This window comes from Rhinolophus ferrumequinum, chromosome 14 (assembly GCF_004115265.2).
Source record: "Rhinolophus ferrumequinum isolate MPI-CBG mRhiFer1 chromosome 14, mRhiFer1_v1.p, whole genome shotgun sequence".
NCBI lineage: Eukaryota > Metazoa > Chordata > Mammalia > Chiroptera > Rhinolophidae > Rhinolophus > Rhinolophus ferrumequinum.
In genome coordinates, this window is record NC_046297.1 from 27,062,591 (window position 1) to 27,082,315 (window position 19,725).

Here is a 19,725-nt window from a genome sequence, read left to right on the forward strand (position 1 = left end):
CCCGAGGGCACTGCAGCCAGCCTCTGCGTCAAGCTCACACATTCCTAAGAACTGCTCCCAAGTGGCTGTGGTTCAAGTTTGGGGTCACTGAACACTACCAAGATGTCCCCAGGTCTCTGCAGATTGTCTGCTGTTGTACAAAAACCTTTTCCACAGTTCGTGGGGGTGGAGCCAATAACCCAGGCACCCAGAGTGCCCCTGGCAATACAGCTGTAGGTGAGAGAGGTGGTGTTACAGGTGTCTAAAGGCTGTGGTCAGTGGTTTCTACAAATTCAGTGTAGTCTCAGCTCCTGGACCATGCCCACTTCGCAAAACAGAAACAAAGCAAGTCAAACCAACAACACCAAAAAACAAATACACCCCCACAAAAACATGACAAACACAAACAGGAGAAACAAAAATGTATAAAAGAAACAAAAACAGCAGAACAAGTCAGAAAAACAGTTCCCAAAGAAATAACAAGACAAACAACAACAAAAACAAACAAAAAAAGAAAACAGACTAAAGGAAAAGAAAAAGGACCAAAAAGATGAAAGAGAAAAAAAGAAAAGCAAAGAAAAAAAGGATAAAAAAGAAAAAGGAAAAAATATGGTAATTATATAAAAAAGGAGAGGTAGTAAAAAGAGGAGAAAAAAAATCAAAGGGTTTACTCCCTCTTTAATCTACAGGTCACTAGCTCAGTAATAGAGAATCTCGGGGTGACTCAGCACCAGCTGTGTGGAAGGCAAGGGCCCAGTGTGGTGTGTGCCAGCCTCCCTCTCAGGCTCGAAGGCTCCTTTGAGCTGCCTGCAATTAGCTGCGGTGGGCTCTGGGGCTGTGCTCATCCCCCAAAATCCCCATAGGTTGCAGCGGGCTGTCTGCTGCTGCAAAAAGGCTCTGTGGCCTGTGAAGGTGGGGCTGGCCACCAGAGACCCAGGGTGCCCCCGGCAACTCAGCTCTAGGTGGGCAGGGCAGGCACCCAAGGCATCAAGTGGCCCACACAAAGTCAGAGCAGCGTGCACTCCTGTACCAGAAACCAGCCTGCACAAACGCACCAGGAACGCCTTGGCCAGATAGCGCCACAGCACAGCTCCCGGCCCAACAGTCTAGGGAAAACTCTCAGTCTCTGCCTGTCTCAACCAACAGCCTGTGGGGGAGATTGCCCCATAGTCAGGCCTGATCCTGGCAATGCTAAATAAGCTGTATGGAGAGCGGGGACCCAAGGTAGCATGCACGCGCACACGCTTACGCCTTTGTCGATTCCACCAGACTTATGTGGACCCGAACCTGACTCTCTGTGGGAGGGCTTAACCCTAAAAGAATGGTGCCATCCTGTAATCCACTCGTGTGCTGGCTCCACACAGGGGAAACAATGGTCTCAAAACCTCCAACTCCCGCCCCAAAGGAGCTCAGTTCAGTCCTTCTCCACAGTCTCATGGGCACTAACCCCTCGGTGCCACTCTCTCTGCCAGGGACCACGGTGAGTTCGTGTGCCAGCTCCACAGGAGGGCAACTGGACCTTTAGCCACCCTCTGCCCCACGAAATTGAGCAAAGAGATTCCTCACTGATTTCTACTGCCAGCTATCATGGAAATCCCCTTCTCAGCAGAGGAACTCTGTGCTGGGGAGCCCAGCTGGGGTTGGAGGGTCTCTCCCCCAGCAGGGGAAGCCTCCCCCACTGAGATGTCTCTCCCATTCACCCTCTCTCTCTCGGCCTTCCTCACGTCTCCACCCCTCCTACCTGTCTCCGAGTGGCCTCTTCTTTAAATCCTTAATTTAGTGGTTCTGTTCAGCTAACGTTCAGATGAATCCCGAAGCTGAATGTTGTATAAATTATCTATAATTTTGGTGTGATACTGGGAGACAGTTGTCACAGTGCCCACCTATTCCACCATTTTAGCTCCTCCCCCTCTTGCTGTAATTTTGATAGGAATTGCATTAAACTTAACATCGGTTTGTGGAGAAATGACATCTTCTTGAGAGTTCTATCTTGAGACTTCCAATCAATGAATATGATATGCGTATGTCTTTTCATTTATTTAGATTTTATTTGATTTCTTACATCAGCATTTTGTAGTTTTCAGCACACAAGTGCTATATACACTTTGTTAGATTTATGCCTAATTATTTTATTTTTTTAACACTTTTAAATCATTTTTAAACTTTCTGGGTCTGTATGTTTATTGCTTGAATACACACACACACACACACACACACACACACACATTTATCTTGTATCCTACAGTTTTACTAAGCTCACTTTGAAGTATTGTTGTAGATTTCTTAGAATTTTCTACATACACAGTAATATTATCTGCAGAAAGGGACAGTTTTATTTCTTTTTTTTCTAATTTGCATGCCTCCAATGTCCTTTTCCTTCCATATTATACCGGCTGAAACTTCCAGCACTATGTTGAATAAGAGAGGTGAGAGCAGACATCCTTGCCTTGTTTGCTTTCTGAGAGGGAAAGCGTTCACTCTTTAACCATTAAGTAGAAAGTTTTTGGTAGGATTTTTTTTTTTTTTAATCTACGTGCATTTAAAAATTGTGTAAGTTCTACTCTTATTTTTTCTGAGAGATTTTGTTTTATAAATGAGTGTTGAGTGAAGTGAGGTAACTTTTTTGCATTAATTGGTATTATCATATGACTTTTCTTCTTTAGATGTTAGTATGGTAGATTCTATTAACTGATTTTCAAATATTGAACCAGTCTTTCATCCCCGAATAAATTCTAGTTGGTCATGGTGTATAAATATTTTTATATTGATGAATTTTATTTGCCAGTACTTTGTTAATGATTTTTGTGTCTATGTTCATGAGAGGTAGTGGTCTGTAGGTTTTTCTTTTTTTTTGGTCTTTTTTCTTTTTGGTACTCCCTTTATCTGGTTTTGTATCAGCCTAAACTTCCTCAAAAGAGTCAGTAAACATGCTCTTTTATTTTCTAGACAAGATTGTATAGAATTGGTGTTAATTTTTTTAAATTGTTGGATAGAATTCTCTATTAAAGTTTTTTTTTTTTCCTGGAGATTTATTTTTTGGGAGTTTAAACAATTATTAATTCAATTTCCTTAATAGTTATAGGGCTATTTCAATAAACTCTTTCACATTAGGTGAGTTATGTAGTTTGTGTTTTATGAAGACATAAAGTAAGATTGAATCCTTTCAATTTTAGCCAACAATAAATATTTGGTGTTACCATGTATCTTTACTACAGACTTACAAAAAGATACTGGGAAAGAATAATGAAAATCTCTGTACCCACTATTTAAATTAAGAAATAAATATGGTTAAAAACTGTGTGCATTCCTCTTCCTTTTTATCTGCTCTCTCCTCTACCTTAATTGCCACTACCCTGGGTTTAATGTTTATTATTTTCTCAGATGTCCAAGTAATTGATTTTTGAACTTTTTTTAAAAAATTTTCAATTGTAGTTGACATACAATATTACATTAATTTCAGGTGTACAGTATAGTGATTAAACACTTATATAACTTATGAATGGCTCACCATAGTTATTACACTATCATTGGCTATATTCTTTATGCTATATTTTACATCCGCATGACTATTTTGTAACTGCCAATTTATACTTTTTAATCCCTTCCCCTTTTTTAGCCATCCCCCCAACCCGCCTCCCATCTGGCAACTCAAAATATTCTTAGTATCTGTGAGTTTGTTTGTTCATTTATTTTGTTCTTTAGGTTCCACATGTAAGTGAAATCATATGACATTTGTCTGTCTCTGTCTGACTTACTCCACTCAGCAAAATACTCCCTAGGTCCATCCATGTTGTTTCAGATGACAAGATTTTATTATTTTTTTTCTGGCTGAGTAATGTACCATTGTATATATGCACCACGTGTTCTTTATGCATTCATCCATTGATGGACTCCCAGGATGCCTCCATATCTTGGCTATTAGTAATTGACTTTTTTTGAAAAAACTAGTGTGGCTAACCAATATAGTATTCAGATATATACTGTTTGACATGGCTGTCACATATTGACAAAAACATGATATTAACATGGGTTTAATTTTGTTTGTTTTCACAGTTCTCCCAGTATTTACTGAACTACCTCAGGACACAAGTGTAGAAGTTGGAAAGAATATAAACATTTCATTTCATGCTCAAGGAGAACCATAGCCCATAATAACTTGGAACAAGAGCTCAACTAAAAGTACAGTAATATTAAATACACTGACAGATGTATTGACCCACTGAAACAGAGGTAATAGTTATCATATTGAGTTTTTTACTATTGTGATTTTTGCTAGCAAGTAATAATTTTACATTAAAAGAGGTTTATTTCCTGCTTATTTTTTTTTTTAAGCAAATATATCTGATTTTGGTTCAGGGCTTTGAATTTATCCTTTCTCATTTGCTTGGTCATAATAGCTTCATAAGCATAACTAAATTTTTCTAAGGAAAAATTGCTCTTGTTATTATAAATTAAGAGTTTTCATGGCTAGCAAGAAACAAATTTGCATTAATAACTCAGAAGTAGCCATTAACTGATACAAGAAGGGAATGAAAAGCTTGGTATTAAAACAAAGTTACATGAAAAAAGTACTGCCCTGGGTTCAAAACTTGAGTGACTTTAGTAAAATAATAACTCTTTACATATCTTATTCCCTTACTCCTTTACTCCCATATTATTTCAACATAATTGATTAATTTTTTTAATCAAAATAAAATAATGGGTCTCAGATTCTGGTAGTCTTACAAATAAATGAAATTGCATACTCCCGAATGGCCATTTTTATGGAAAATATTGACAAAATGTAAAATTTTTGAAAGTTGCTTTTCAAAACTATTTGGTTTATTATTATTTTTTGTTGCTATATGGCAATAAGGCCTTATATTTTTTGGTGGCTCACTTCTTTTGTACTGAAGCTAAGAATCGTATGCAGTTCTCTATAAAGAGTAAGTTTAATGGTCTTAAATTTGAAACTTTAGGTCTATGTTCTGTTAATAGTCTGAATATTTTTTTATAATTTCATTTTAATTTACTATTGTATAATTCAAATGTTTTTAAGCTAAAATAGAAAATGTGAAAAAAATACATTTTGGTCTGTATCTAAAGCATTGTTTGATAATCTACTAAATGCTTTATCTATCATATAATCTTATCAGCAAAATATCTCAGAGTCTAATTCCTAAAAGGTAGCTTCTAATCATAAACAAACTGATTGATGGCTGACTATATACCAGACATATTACATACACTATCACGTTTAATCTTCATAACAATCCTCTTCAATTCACAAATTTGAAAGGATATGTGTTAGGATACATTTGCTATGAGCAACAGAAACTACCTAAAACAAGCAGATAAGGAATTTATTGGAAAGCTATCTGCTAGCTCAAAGACTCTAAGGGAAAATTGTAGAACTGTAGGTCTAACCCAAGAGTTCTGGCAGCAAGTAAGGAGAAGAGAGGGGAAGGGAACAACTTTGGAAAGAAGATGCAGCAGTGGTCTATTAGAAGGAAGTGGAGGGACTTGTCCAGAAGGGAGGACCCTCTAGATCCTACTGCAGTGCACCTGTTTGCCTCATACCCCTTCTATATAGATCTGATCTCTTTCAGTGTGCCCTTCCATCTGGTATGTCCCTGCCACTTATTCTTATTCACTACCTTGAGTTACCAGCTACCCATTATCTTGGACTTGTTTTGTAGCAATGACCAAAGACAGATGTGAGAATCTGAAGATCTATTAAACATTTTTTTTTTTCACTCAAAACTTCTGTGGCTACATTCTGGCCTGTAGGACATCACTGGAATATAAATACTTTTGAAATAGTAGCTCCCATCCTCAGTTTCCTGTAAGTCTTTGGGGCTGGGGCAGGATAGAGACATCTCCATCCCTACTCCACTCCAAGTGCAGTCTCATAAAGCCAATTTCTTTTCCTTTCTAAATTAATGGCATAACAAAGAAAAGTAAATAAATCCATGTTAACCATAAATGAATGCACTTTAATAGTATTACATATACAATGTAGCTATTTTTATCTTTTAAGGTATAATTTTAATTGAGAAACTGATATATAAAAACCGTACAGTGATACAAAACTTATGAGTACATATGAAGAAATAGAAGAAAAATGAGAAAGATGAAACTGTTTTGATGTTTTTATGTGGTAGATTTGTGAACATTTTTCTCCTTTTCAAATTTTCTTTTTATTGTTGGTAGAATTCTTTTTTAGAAGTAAAAAGAATATGGATAAACTGTATATATTCTTCCATTAGAATGACAATTATAAAATAATCATCATATTAAATAAGTACATGACTGAACATTTGAGTATCATATTTATTACAATGATTGAGAGAGAGAGAGAGAGAAACCCCACTTCCTGAAAACATCTCTCTCTCTCTTTTCTACTCTCCATTAGACTCATATAATACCTCATTTAGTGCTTGACACATAGTGGACACTTAATAGATATTCACTGAACAAAAAAATCTATATCAAACAAAATGTAAAGATGTTATTTTATAAGAAATCACATTTTCTCCCAGTTGACAATTCTTTTTCACTCCCTAGGCAGGTGTTCAGATAGTGGTAAATTCCACGTCAGGAGTGGAGGCATGCTAACCATCTATGATGCAGGGCAAGCTGACCAAGGAAGATATGAATGTGTGACTTGGAATTCATTTGGCCTCGTGGCCAACATGTTTCTCACAATCATTGGTAAGTATTTATAGCTCCTCCTTCAATACCCAAATAAATGTTTTTGAACAGCTTGTATTCTTACTACCCAGTTACTTATCCATTCTTTTAAATCAAACACGTTAATGTTAAATCACAGCTGTTTTAATTTTTTTTTAAAAAAATCTGAGTTCTTAAGTGTAAACTATGTTAATAGGTACCAAACACTAAAATAACAGTGCCAAAAGAGACCATAAATAATAATGATTTGCAAATGTATATCATGTTTTCTTAAGAAATGAAACTTATAGAATATAAGAATATTCATAGCCAAATAAATGTGCAGGCAGAGATTTAAGGATAAATGGAATTTACCATGTATTTAAACATAAAAGGCCATGTCACCTTTTATTTAATCCTACATTAAAATTAAAAATCAATCAGTCAGTCAAACTTGTAGGTAAGATTTGCCACTATGAGGACAAATATCTTAATATTTGGAAGCATTTATAATTGGCCAAAATTGCCATTTTTAAACATTTTATCATGAATCTGGTTATATAGCTGTAGCCCTCTGTAATTGATTATAAATGATGATTGTTTACAAATTTGATTGTCATTATGTTATAAAAAATAAAGTCCTGTTTTCGATTAATCATTTCATATTAGATGTAAGACAGTTCGTTTGTGGCCAGACTCAAGTAGACTGAACTAAAACCTCTGTTGTGGTTATAGAAATGGAAACAGGGTGTCATGATGATTGATTTGTTCTCCAAGTGGGGAAAGCATTCCAGAAAAGCACATTATGTCTGCACGTGTGAGTTGACATCAAAGCATCAGAGTTGCTTTTCTTACAGATGATTTTAGGAGTTTTGGCCTTTTTGACAATCAGAAGTGGAAATAAATGAGTTCAGCTACAAGCGTATGGGGTGCTGTTTTGAATTATGCTCATTTTTTGATCTCCTTAGAAATGGGCAGATTTCACAAATACAGTTTTGCAAATTATTTATCCTTTTTAGTTTTTCCAGCTCTTGTAGGTCTACAAAGGATATTCAGTGCTCTTTTCATTGTAAACACAGGCCTGCTTAAAAGTATTTAAACAAATCACATCCATAAAGATGTCACTATTTTTCTATCGTATAGCATGCTAATTTCATAATCTTCCACCGGCAAATTCTTCTGACGCAACAAACATGAATATCCCATGTGCTTGGGTATTTCATATAAAGTGTATCTTTTCATTAATAGCACATCAATTTTTATGTATTTACTATACTGTATAGTAAAACCTATTCTCTGTAGAACATTTTTCTTAAAATTATAATAATGTAGCTAGTAACCAGCAAATATTTATTCTAGTAAGGATAGGGATTCCTTATTACTCAGAATTTCTTAATGTTACATAATCTTAGTCTTACTCAGCTATCCTCTATAATTTCATGTTTTTCCTGATTTAAAAATCTATGTGAGTTGTTTTCTTTTTATAAATTTGTGAAGGTCTCTCTGTGCTATTCAACTATTTATGAGACCTACAAAAAATATCCTTGAGGCATCTGGAAAAAAGTTAATTTAAAATTTATGTTCTAGAGATGCTAAAAATCTCTCTCCTAAACAAACAAATAAACAAACAATCAAATAAACATTTTCTCTCTGCCTCTTATTCTTTCCCTGTCTCTTTTGCTCTGCCACATGCACACAAACATTGTAATCACAGTGGCGAACATTTTAGAACCTCCAATAAGACTTTCATTGTGGTTAACTGAAATTTAATGATCTTATACATGTACATTAAAAGTAAAACATTCAGATTAAAATGTATTAATTGCTCTACAGATTTTAACGCAGTGATAGGTAGTATTTATCAATAATCTGCTCTATTGTGTAGAAAACAGAAAAATTAGGCTGTAGGTATAATACAAAAAAAGAGTTATTGTATCAAAATAAAAAAATTTTTGCTCTAGAGACATTTATATATCAACATAAGGAAAATAAATAAATTTAATAATATTAGAAGTGTTTTTTTTTTATAAAAGGAGGAAAATATAACTATATAAATTTAAAAGGTTTGTGTAAGTTTAAGATTTCAGACAAGGAGTGTGTGTGTGTGTGTGTGTGTGTGTGTGTGTGTGTGTGTGTGTTTACATAACCCAAATTAGCACAATAGGAGAAATGTGTCAATATAAAATATCATCTATAGAACATTTTATGACTTAGACTCTTAGATTGACCAGGTAATCCTAATTAAAGGAAAACGCCCACATGTTATAGGAAAATTTTCCAATTTTCTTGCCCTCACTTAATAATTATGGAATGTTGTAAGTCCTCTCACTGTGTAATAAGCGATACAAAGAGAATTATGCTTTCCCAGTTTCTGTTCTGAATTGGGGAATATAACCATAGGAAATAATCGAAAACAATGAAAACTACACAATAGAAATTTACGCAAAATATGAGCATTATTTATAAAAGGTACATTTCAGTGACCAATGTTCAAAGCAAGGCATTTCTAATAGCCAAAGAAAGTTTCCACAAGTTGTATTTTTTAAAGGATGTTTATTTTTTATAGATTTAATAGATTTTTAATAGTTTTAATGGATTTAAATGACCAATAAGGCTGAAATAGTATTTACTGGAAACTTATCCTTTTGTTTAGGATGACCTCAATGTGGTTTTTTTGTGTGTGTTTTTTTTTTTTTTAATATATTGGGGTGACAATGGTTAGTAAAATTACATAGATTTCAGGTGTACAGTCCTGTATTACATCATCTATAAATCCCATTCTGTGTTCACCACCCAGAGTCAGTTATCCTTCCATCACCATATATTTGATCCCCCTTAACCTCATCTCCCACCCCCCACCCCCTTACCCTCTGGTAACCACTAAACTATTGTCTGTGTCTATGAGTTTTTTTTGTTTGTTTGTTTTGTTTTTTTACTTAGAAGTTTATCATTTATATCCCTCATACTGTGGACCCCCCCCATCCACTATCTCTCTGACATCGCACCAAGCCATCCCATTTCCACTATCTCCACTCCCAATGCTGTACTCTGCCTCTTGTAAATGTATACATACCTATATATACATATATATATATATATATATATATATATATATAATATTACAGTTGGAATTCATTATTGTTCAGCTTCAGGTGTACAGTGCAGTGATCAGGCATCTACATCTTCCCTGAGATGGTCTCCCAAATGGGACACAAGTCTATCGTATACCTACAAAATCTTTACAACATTATTGATTATGTTCCCCAGATTAATTTTAAAAACCCTGTGGCCATCTTGTGGTTACTGATTGTTTTCTAATCGCCTCACCTTCCCCCTTACCCCCACCCCCCCACCCATCTAGCAACCCTGAGTTTTTCCTCTTTGTCTCTAAAACTGTTTCTGATTAGTTCATTCACTTATTCTTTTCTTTAGATTCCGCATATAAGTGAGATCATATGGTACTTATCTTTCTCTGTCTGACTTATTTCACTTAACATCATGTTCTCTAGGTCCATCCATATTGTTGCAAATGGTAAGACTTCTTTTTTCTTTATGGCTGTGTAGTACTCCATTGTATAAATGTACCACAGTTTCTTAATCCAGTCATCTACCGATGGGCATTTCAGTTGTTTCCATGTCTTGGCTATTGTGTATAGTGCTGCAATAAACATAGGCATGCATAAAGATTTTTGAATTGGAGTTTTGTATTCCTTCGGATAGATACCTAGGAGTGGAATTACTGGATAATAGGGTAGTTCCATCCTCAGATTTTTGAGATACCTCCATACTGTTTTCCATACTGGCTGCACCAATCTACAATCCCACCAACAGTGCACTAGCATTCCCTTTTCTTCACATCCGCACCAGCACTTGTTGTTTGTTGATTGATTGATGATAGCCATTTTGACTGGGGTGAGGTGGTATCTCATTGTGGTTTTTATTTGCATTTCTCTGATGGTTAGTGAGGTTGAGCATTTCTTCATATGTCTGTTTGCAATCTATATGTCCTTTTTAAAAAAATGTCTCTTCAAGTCCTCTGCCCATTTTTTAATTGGGTCGTTTGTTTTTTTGGAGTTGAGTTGAGTGAGTTTTTTATAGATTTGTGATATTAATCCCTTATCAGATATATCATTGGCAAATATCTTTTCCCATTCAGTAGGATCCCTTTTTGTTTTATTGATGGTTTCCTTTGCTGTGAAAAAATTTTTAGTTTGATATAATCCCACATGTTTATTTTTTCTCTTACTTCCCTCGCACGAGGGGATATATCAGTAAAAATCTTACTCCGGGTAATGTCTGTGAAGTTTCTTCGTATATTTTCTTCTAGGAGTTTTATGGTTTCAGATCTTATATTTAAGTCTTTAAGCCATTTTGAATTTATTTTTGTATATAGTGTAAGGAGGTGGTCCATCTTCATTTTTTCGCATGTGTCTGTCCAGGTTTCCCAGCACCATTTATTGAATAGACTGTCTTTACCCCACCGTACATTCTTGCTTCCATTGTCGTAGATTAAATGGCCATATAGGCATGGATTTATTTCTGGACTCTCTATTCTGTTCCATTGATCTATGTGTCTGTTTTTATGCCAGTACCATGCTGTTTTGATTACTGTAGCCTTGTAGTATAATTTGAAGTCAGGTATTGTTATACCTCCCACTTTGTTCTTATTTCTCAAGATTGCTGAGGCTATATGGGGTCTTTTATGGTCCCATATAAATTTTAGGATTATATGTTCTATTTCTGTGAAAAATGTCGTTGGCAGTTTGATAGGAATTGCGTTGAATATGTATATTGCCTTAGGCAGTATGGACATTTTAACTATATTAATTCTTCCTATCCATGAACATGATATGTGTTTCCATCTATTTATATCTTCTTTCATTTCTTTCTTCAGTGTCTTATAATTTTCTGAGTACAGATATTTTACTTCTTTGGTTAAATTTATTCCCAGGTATTTTATAGTCTTTGGAGCCATTGTAAATGAGATTGTTTTTTTTTTCTTTTAATTTCTCCTTCTGATGTTTTATTATTGGTATATACAAATGCAACTGATTTCTGAATATTAATTTTGTACGCTGCTGCTTTACTAAATTCATATATGAGCTCTAATAGCTTCTTGGTGGAGTCTTTAGGGTTCTCTTTATATAGTATCATATCATCTGCATATAATGATAATTTTACTTCCTCCTTACTAATTTGGATGCCTTTTATTTCTTTTTCTTCTCTGATTGCTGTGGCTAGAAGTTCCAGCCCTATGTTGAATAGAAGTGGAGATAGTGGGCAACCTTGCCTTGTTCCTGATCTTAGGGGGAATGGTTTTAGCTTTTCCCCATTGAGTATGATGTTAGCTGTGGGTTTGTCATATATGGCCTTTATTATGTTGAGATATGATCCCTCTATTCCCACTTTCTTAAGGGTTTTTACCATAAGTGGCTGTTGGATTTTATCAAATGCTTTTTCTGCATCTATTGATATGATCATGTGATTTTCATTTTTCATTTTGTTAATGTGGTGTATCACATTAATTGATTTGCGGATGTTGAACCACCCTTGCATACCAGGGATGAATCCCACTTGATCATGGCGTATGATCTTTTTAATGTATTGCTGAATTCTGTTCGCTAATATTTTGTTGAGGATTTTTGCATCTATGTTCATTAGACATAGCGGCCTGTAGTTTTCTTTTTTTGTGGTGTCTTTGTCTGATTTTGGGATCAGGGTGATAGTGGCTTCGTAAAAAGTGTTTGTGAGTCTTCCTTCCTTCTGGATTTTTTGGAAGAGCTTGAGAATAGGCGATAATTCTTTTTTGAACGTTTTGTAAAATTCACCTGTAAAGTCATCTGGTCCAGGGCTTTTGTTTGTTGGGAGATTGTTGATTACTGATTCAATTTCCGTGGTGGTAATCAGTCTATTCAGGTTTTCTGTTTCTTCTTGAGTTAGCCTTGGAAGGTTGTACGCCTCTAGAAAATTGTCCATTTCTTCCAGATTGTCAAATTTGTTGGCATATAGTTGCTCATGGTAATTTCTTAAAATTTTTTGTATTTCTGCGGTGTCTGTTGTCACTTCTCCTCTTTCATTTCTGAGTTTATTAATTTGGGTCCTCTCTCTCTTTTTTTTTTAATGAGTCTGGCTAAAGGTTTATCAATTTTGTTTATCTTCTCTAAGAATCAACTCTTGGATTCATTGATCTTTTGTATTGTTTTTCTGGTTTCTATTTCATTTATTTCTGCTCTGATCTTTATTATCTCCTTCCTTGTGCTCCCTTTGGGCTTATTTTGCTGTTCTTTTTCCAGATCCCTTAAGTGTGAAGATAAACTGTTGATTAGTGATGTTTCTTGTTTCTTTAGGTAGGCCTGCAATGCTATGAATTTCCCTCTTAGGACTGCTTTCGCGGCATCCCATAGATTTTGGGTCGTCGTGTTTTCATTTTCGTTTGTCTCGAGATATCTTTTGATTTCTTCCTTGATCTCCTGCTTGACCCATTCATTATTTAGTAATAAGTTATTCAGCCTCCATGAATTGGTGTGTCTTCCAGTTTTTTTCCTGTAGTTCATTTCTAATTTCATAGCACTGTGATCAGAGAAGACAATTGGCATGATTTCAGTTTTCTTAAATTTATCAAGACTTGTTTAGTGGCCTAACATATGGTCTATCTTGGAAAATGTTCCATGTGCGCTTGAGAAAAACGTGTATTTTGCAGCATTGGGGTGAAATGCTCTGAAAAGATTGATTAAATCCAAGTGGTCCAATGTATCATTTAAGGCTGTTGTTTCCATATTGATTTTCTGTCCGGAAGACCTGTCCCTTGTTGTCAGAGGTGTGTTGAAGTCCCCTACTATGATAGTGTTACTGTTGATCTCTGTCTTTATGTCAGTCAGTATCTGTTTTATATATTTAGGTGCTCCTATGTTGAGTGCATAGATGTTTACTAGGGTTATGTCCTCTTGTTGGATCTATCCCTTTATTATTATATAGTGCCCATCTTTATCTTTTAATATGTTCTTCATTTTAAAGTCTATTTTGTCAGATATAAGTATTGCAACTCCAGCTTTTTTCTCATTTCCATTTGCATGAAATACCTTACTCCAACCCTTCACTTTCAGCCTGTGTGTGTCTTTTGTTCTGAGGTGAGTCTCTTGTATACAGCATATACAAGGGTCTTGCTTTCTTATCCAGTCAGCCACCCTATGTCTCTTGATTGGAGCATTTAATCCGTTTATATTTAAAGTGATTATTGATAGGTACATAGTTATTGCCATTTTTAAATTTGTAGTTAGATTGTTTCAATCTTTCTTCTATTTACAGAAGTCCTTTTAGTATTTCTTGCAATGCTAGCTTGGTGGTAATAAATTCCTTTAGCTTATTTTTTTCTGGAAAGCTCTTTATCTCTCCATCAACTTTAAATGATAGCCTTGCTGGATAAAGTAATCTAGGTTGTAGGCCTTTGCTTTCCATCACTTTGAGTATTTCCTGCCACTCCCTCCTGGCCTTCAATGTTTCTGTAGAAAAGTTGTTTGATAGTCTTATAGGAGTTCCCTTGTATGTAACCCGCTGTCTTTCTCTTGCTGCTTTTAGGATTCTCTCTTTGTCTTTAAGCTTTGCCATTTTAACTATAATGTGTCTTGGTGTGGACCTGTTTGGATTTATCCTGGTTGGAACTCTCTGCACTTCCTGGGCTTGTATGTTGGTTTCCTTCATCAGGTTGGAGAAGTTTCGGACATTATTACTTCAAATATGTTCTCAATCCCTTGCTTCCTCTCTTCACCTTCTGGTATTCCTATGATGCACATGTTGTTGGGCTTGATGTTATCCCAGAGGTCTCTTAAGCCATCCTCATTGCTTTTTATTCTTTTTTCTTTCTGTTGTTCCGTTTGGGTTATCTCTGCTACCTTGTCTTCTAAGTCGCTGTTTCGATCCTCTGTTTCATCTAACCTGCTGGTAATTCCTTCAAGTGAGTTCTTAATTTCGGTAATTGTGTTCTTTAGTTCTAACTGGTTGTTCGTTATGATTTCTACATCCTTCTTTATGTCTTCTCTAAGCTCCTTAAACATTCTTATCACCAGTGTTCTGAACTCTGTCTCTGAAAGGTTGGTTTCCTCTGCTTCATTTGGTTCCAGTTGTGGAGGATTCTTCTGTTCTTTTATTTGGGGACATGTATCTTTGTTTCCCCATTGTAGCTGACTCTCTGTGTTTGCTTTGATGTCTTAGGTAGATCCCCTAGAGTTCTTAGTTCTTGCTAGGTTATCTTCTAGTATATGTCCTTTATATTTGACTTGCACTACTTTGTTCTTGTCCTCTGCATGTGCTCCAAAGGTGACTCTTGTGTTTTGTATATTGTCCTGTTCAAGAAGATCTTTAATTGCTTTTCGCCTGTGAGTAGGTGGGGTTAACTCCTAGGCTGACTCGTTGTGAGACTTGGCTCTGACCACTGCGGGGTGTTCTCCTGCGTGAGGGTTGACCACTTAGAAGTCGTTTGGCCTCTATGGGCTCTTATGCCTGCAGAGAATTCCCTCTGGGTGTGTGACTTGTAGGTCAAACCCGGTGGTACTCTGGTTTGGTCTGGAGATGGCCTCTGGATATGCTGAATCTTGTTCCTCTTAAGCTGGGCCCTGCTGGTTTTTGTGTTCTCTGTTCTGCCCTGGGTTCCCATGTGTGTTTGGAACTGCGGGTGCCATCGCGGTTTTCGCCAGAGCAGGCCAGAATTCCGCTGCCGCAGCCGCCGCCGGCCGGGATTTTGCCGTGGGCCCGCGCGTTTTCACTCCTCTCCCTTCCTTCCTTCCCCTGCTCACCCAATTAGCGCACCTTCAAGTAATCCTTCCACGAGTCTCTTAGCTGTTCTGTGTGATGAGCAAAGAGTTCTTTGATGGGTTATAGGTCCCGTTTGTAATAAGATCCGGAGGAGAACTCAGAAAGTGCGCCCCGCTGCCGCCATTCCTATCCTCAATGTGTTTTATATTGGCAAATATTACTCATGTCTGCACACTTCTTTTTCTAGATCATATTTGGCATGTAAATGCTATTCATTTTACTTTAAACTGAAAAAAACCCAAACATCAATTTTTATTCAAAACAATTTATTTTAAATATACACACACACACACACTGTAAAGTACTATGAAATATAAGACTTAGTTCTTGGTTTTGAAATGCTTCAGTCTAAATGAAGACACAAGACATTTATATTGAAGATTAGAAGTGTGAGACAGTGGGAAAAAAAACAAAAAACTGTGGGTTAAATAATCAGACTTTATTGATATCAGCCACTGGATATCTTACTTTACATAACTGGAATTAATTTTGTCATTTAAAAAGGTGGAATTGAACACTCCTGAGAGTCCTCTGTGGTATAGAATTTCTGTTTCTATGATAGATTCAAATGTGCAACAATAGTCTGGAAGCAGTTTTTGGCATGTCTGCATGACAGAATGCTTACTACCATTGAGACTAATATGTAGACAAGGCTAAAATTATGGTGACACAGAATTTATTAAACAAAAATTTTGGAGCACAAACATGCACATACTTTTTTTAATTGTATAAAAATAATCTAAACTATATTCTTTTCTCTGAAATTCTGAGTTGAATATATAATTGTCTGTTGGACATTTCATTTTGGTTGACCCACAGTCCTCTCAATTCCAAATGTTAAAAATTGAGCATGAATGTATTCCAAACTGAACTCCTCATTTTCCCCTCAAGATCTTGTATCTTTCTAGCAGCCCTTTAATATTGTCTATATTCCTATATACTGGAAGCCTGAACCTCTCCTGATTTCTTCTTTTCTCCTCTCCTCCTTTACCCCCACTACCACATATCACAAGTTTTTTTCTTCCTAACATTGCTTATTTTCCACTGTTTTCTACATTACCTCCTCTTCCATCATTTATCTTTTTGTCATTCAAGCTTTTGTAATATGATCTTCCTGTGATCATCCCACCTATAATATTCTCTACTTTGACTATATCTTTAATCCAATAAATAATTATTGAACTTAACTGAATGAGGATTAAGGTTACATTAGTTGACTTTAAATTAGTGAGGACTTTTCTTATTTTAAGTAAATAAGCTGTATTAAATTCATACTAATATTACCAATAAAAATTAGTTAACATTTTGGGCATTAACCATTTACCATGGACCACACCCTCCAGTTCTGTGACTTTAGCAGTCCCTTAAGGGCTTCCCCACCCTTAAGCTGAGCAATAATGACAGAGAAGCATGGAGACACATGGCAGACATGTAGGCTATAACCACTCCTGTGACCTAGCATAGAGGTGGAGGTCTAGTATTAGCCTCCAGCTTGGAATCTGGAACCACATTGACTTTGAATGGCACATCATTATCAATCTCAGCACCATCAAGATGGCAGGTCATGGAACCTGGGCTGGGCCTGCTAAGCCTGTGACTTCATTTACCAGGTGTTCCAAGTGCTATACATCAATGAACTTATTTAATTCTTGTGGGATCCTGTTACTTTTCAAATTTCTGAATTAATAATTTACTGATTGTTTGACATTTAATACAGATATTTGTCATTGTCTAGACAAAATGTCAGTTCTAAAACTTCTGACCTTTGGCATGAGTGAACTATGAAGTATCAAAAATATTTAATGAATTATATTTATTCAAATATATCAATGAAATTGATAATTGAATCATTTTAAATTGCTATTTTACAATATTTGTTCATTTTCTCTGAATATGGTAGAAATTAGTTTACATAATAATTAATAGATACATGACAATCTTGTATACATCACTAAACTTTAATACAAAATAAATGGTGAAATATTTCTATTAAAGGCAGCACATACATACACATACATTTATACTTTTAACTATGTTGAACACATTACCCTTGCAGTTATCCGTAAAATCTATAATAAACATGTGTCTTCATGAGATAAACCATGTGTTTCAAAAATGTTAGCACCATATTTCAAGATAAGTAAGTAGCTTTTCCAGATTTTTAGTGTAAATGTTTTTGGATAGTTTAGAAATCATAAAGAAAATAAATCATATGGTTCTCGACTTTTTCTATCTGACTTATTTTGCTTAGCATAATAATCTCAGGATCCATCTATGTTGTTGAAAATGGCACTATTTCATCTTTTCTTATGGCAGAGTAGTGTGTATATATTTGTGTATATATACCACATCTTTTTTATCCAATCATCTACCCAAAGACACTTTGGTTGTTTCCATGTGTTGGCCACCATAAATAAAGCTGCAATGAACATCAAAAAACGTACAACTTTACAGATAAATGTTTTCAGATTTTTTTGGTATATACCCAGGAGAGGGATTGCTGAGTCATATGATAATTCTATTCTCAAATTTTTGAGGAACCTCCACACTGCCTTCCACAGAGGCTGCACCAATCTGCATTCCCACCAACAGTGTAGGAGGGTTCCTTTTTCTCCACAGCCTCCCCCATACTTGTTATTTGTCTTGTTGTTGATAGTCATTCTAACTGGTGTGAGGTGATATCTCATTGTGGTTTTTATTTGCATTTCTCTGATGATTAGTGATGTTGAGCATTTTTTCATATGTTTATTGGCCATTTGTATGTCTTCTTTGGAGAAATGTCTATTCAGGTCCTCTGCCAATTTTTTAATTGGATTGTTGTTTTTTGAGCTGTATGAGTTCCTTATATATTTTTGGTATTAGCCTTTTTTTCGGAGGCATTTGCAAAAATCTTCTCCCATTCGGTTGGTTGCTTCTTTATTTTGTCGATGGTTTTCTTTGCTCTGCAGAAACTTTTTAGTTTGATATAGTTCCACTCATTTATTTTAGCTTTTACTTCCCTTGACTTTGAGATCAAATTCATAAAATCCTCTTTGAACCCAAGGTCCATAAATTTAGTACCTATGTTTTCTTTTATGCAGTTTATTGTTTCAGGCCTTATGTTTAGATGGAGAATAGTATGATTTCACTGACAAGTGGGACATAAAACTGAAAACAACAAAGGAACAAAAGAAATAAATAAAGAAACAAAAACTCATAGACATGGACAATAGTTTAGTGGTTACCAGAGGGTAAAGGGGGAGCTGGGTGGTAGATGAGGGTAAACAGGATCAAATAAATATATAGTGATGAAAGGAGAACTGACTGGGTGGTGAACACACAATGTGATATATAGATGATGTATTACAGAATTGTACATCTGATACCTATGTAACTTTACTAACTATTGTCACCCCAATAAACTTTAATTAAAAAATAATCACAATAAAAAGCATATTTCAAATATCAAAACCTAAAAATAAAATACCTGACGTCTTTCTATTTTTCAGTCTGTGAAAAAAAACATGGCACCTGCAAGACAATGAATCTATTTACAATTTTAATGATGCAAAATAATGAGTAAGGCACAATTGTTTCTTTTCAAAGGACATTATATAACAAAGACAGTTATTTACATCAATTTGTATACTGTGAAAGTATCTGGTTTCCTAGGACAACAGTCATAAGTGTCAGAGGTGGTCAGTGTCATTCTTTTTAGGGGAAGATTTAATGTGATCAGGTCTATTTAGTTATGACAGTTACATTATCCTGCTACTTTTCTCTAGGGGCTGGGAGGGGAAAGAGAAAGAATACTCAAAAACCCTGCTGGCAATTGGAAAATAAACTCAGCTTCAATGGAGATCTAGGAATTTTGTGGTGAGAATGATAGCAGGACAACTCATTATTATGTCCCTCCTCTAAGTTTCGTCCCCAGTCATACAAAGCGGACCCTTTAATATGGTGGACACAGCACAGGTGGTGGGCCATTTGGCCTAAGCTTCCATTCTTGAAAGAACTTTAATTTGTCTTTTGACTTTATCCTCAAGGGGATAGACTATCATAGATACCGTATTTTGCTGTGTATAATATGCTCCATATATAATGTGCACCCAAGTTTTTGGCCTAAACTTTCAGGGAAAAAAATTTTTTGTTTTAATTCTTTAATTCAAAATTTTATTTGTTTACATTTAGGTACTTGTTTCTTGTATTATAAGGAATTTTAGAATTTTTAAAAACATATTATGGTACAAGAAATTTTATGTAACAAATAGTTTCAAAATACAAGAACAGATACAAGGTAGAAGAAAT

At 35.4% G+C, this 19,725-nt stretch overlaps 1 pseudogene; it reads left to right on the plus strand.

Moving 5' to 3' along the window:
• Window positions 1–1,351: 1,351 nt before the first annotated feature.
• Window positions 1,352–19,725, plus strand: part of LOC117033704 (peroxidasin-like protein) — a 144,492-nt pseudogene continuing 126,118 nt past the window's right edge.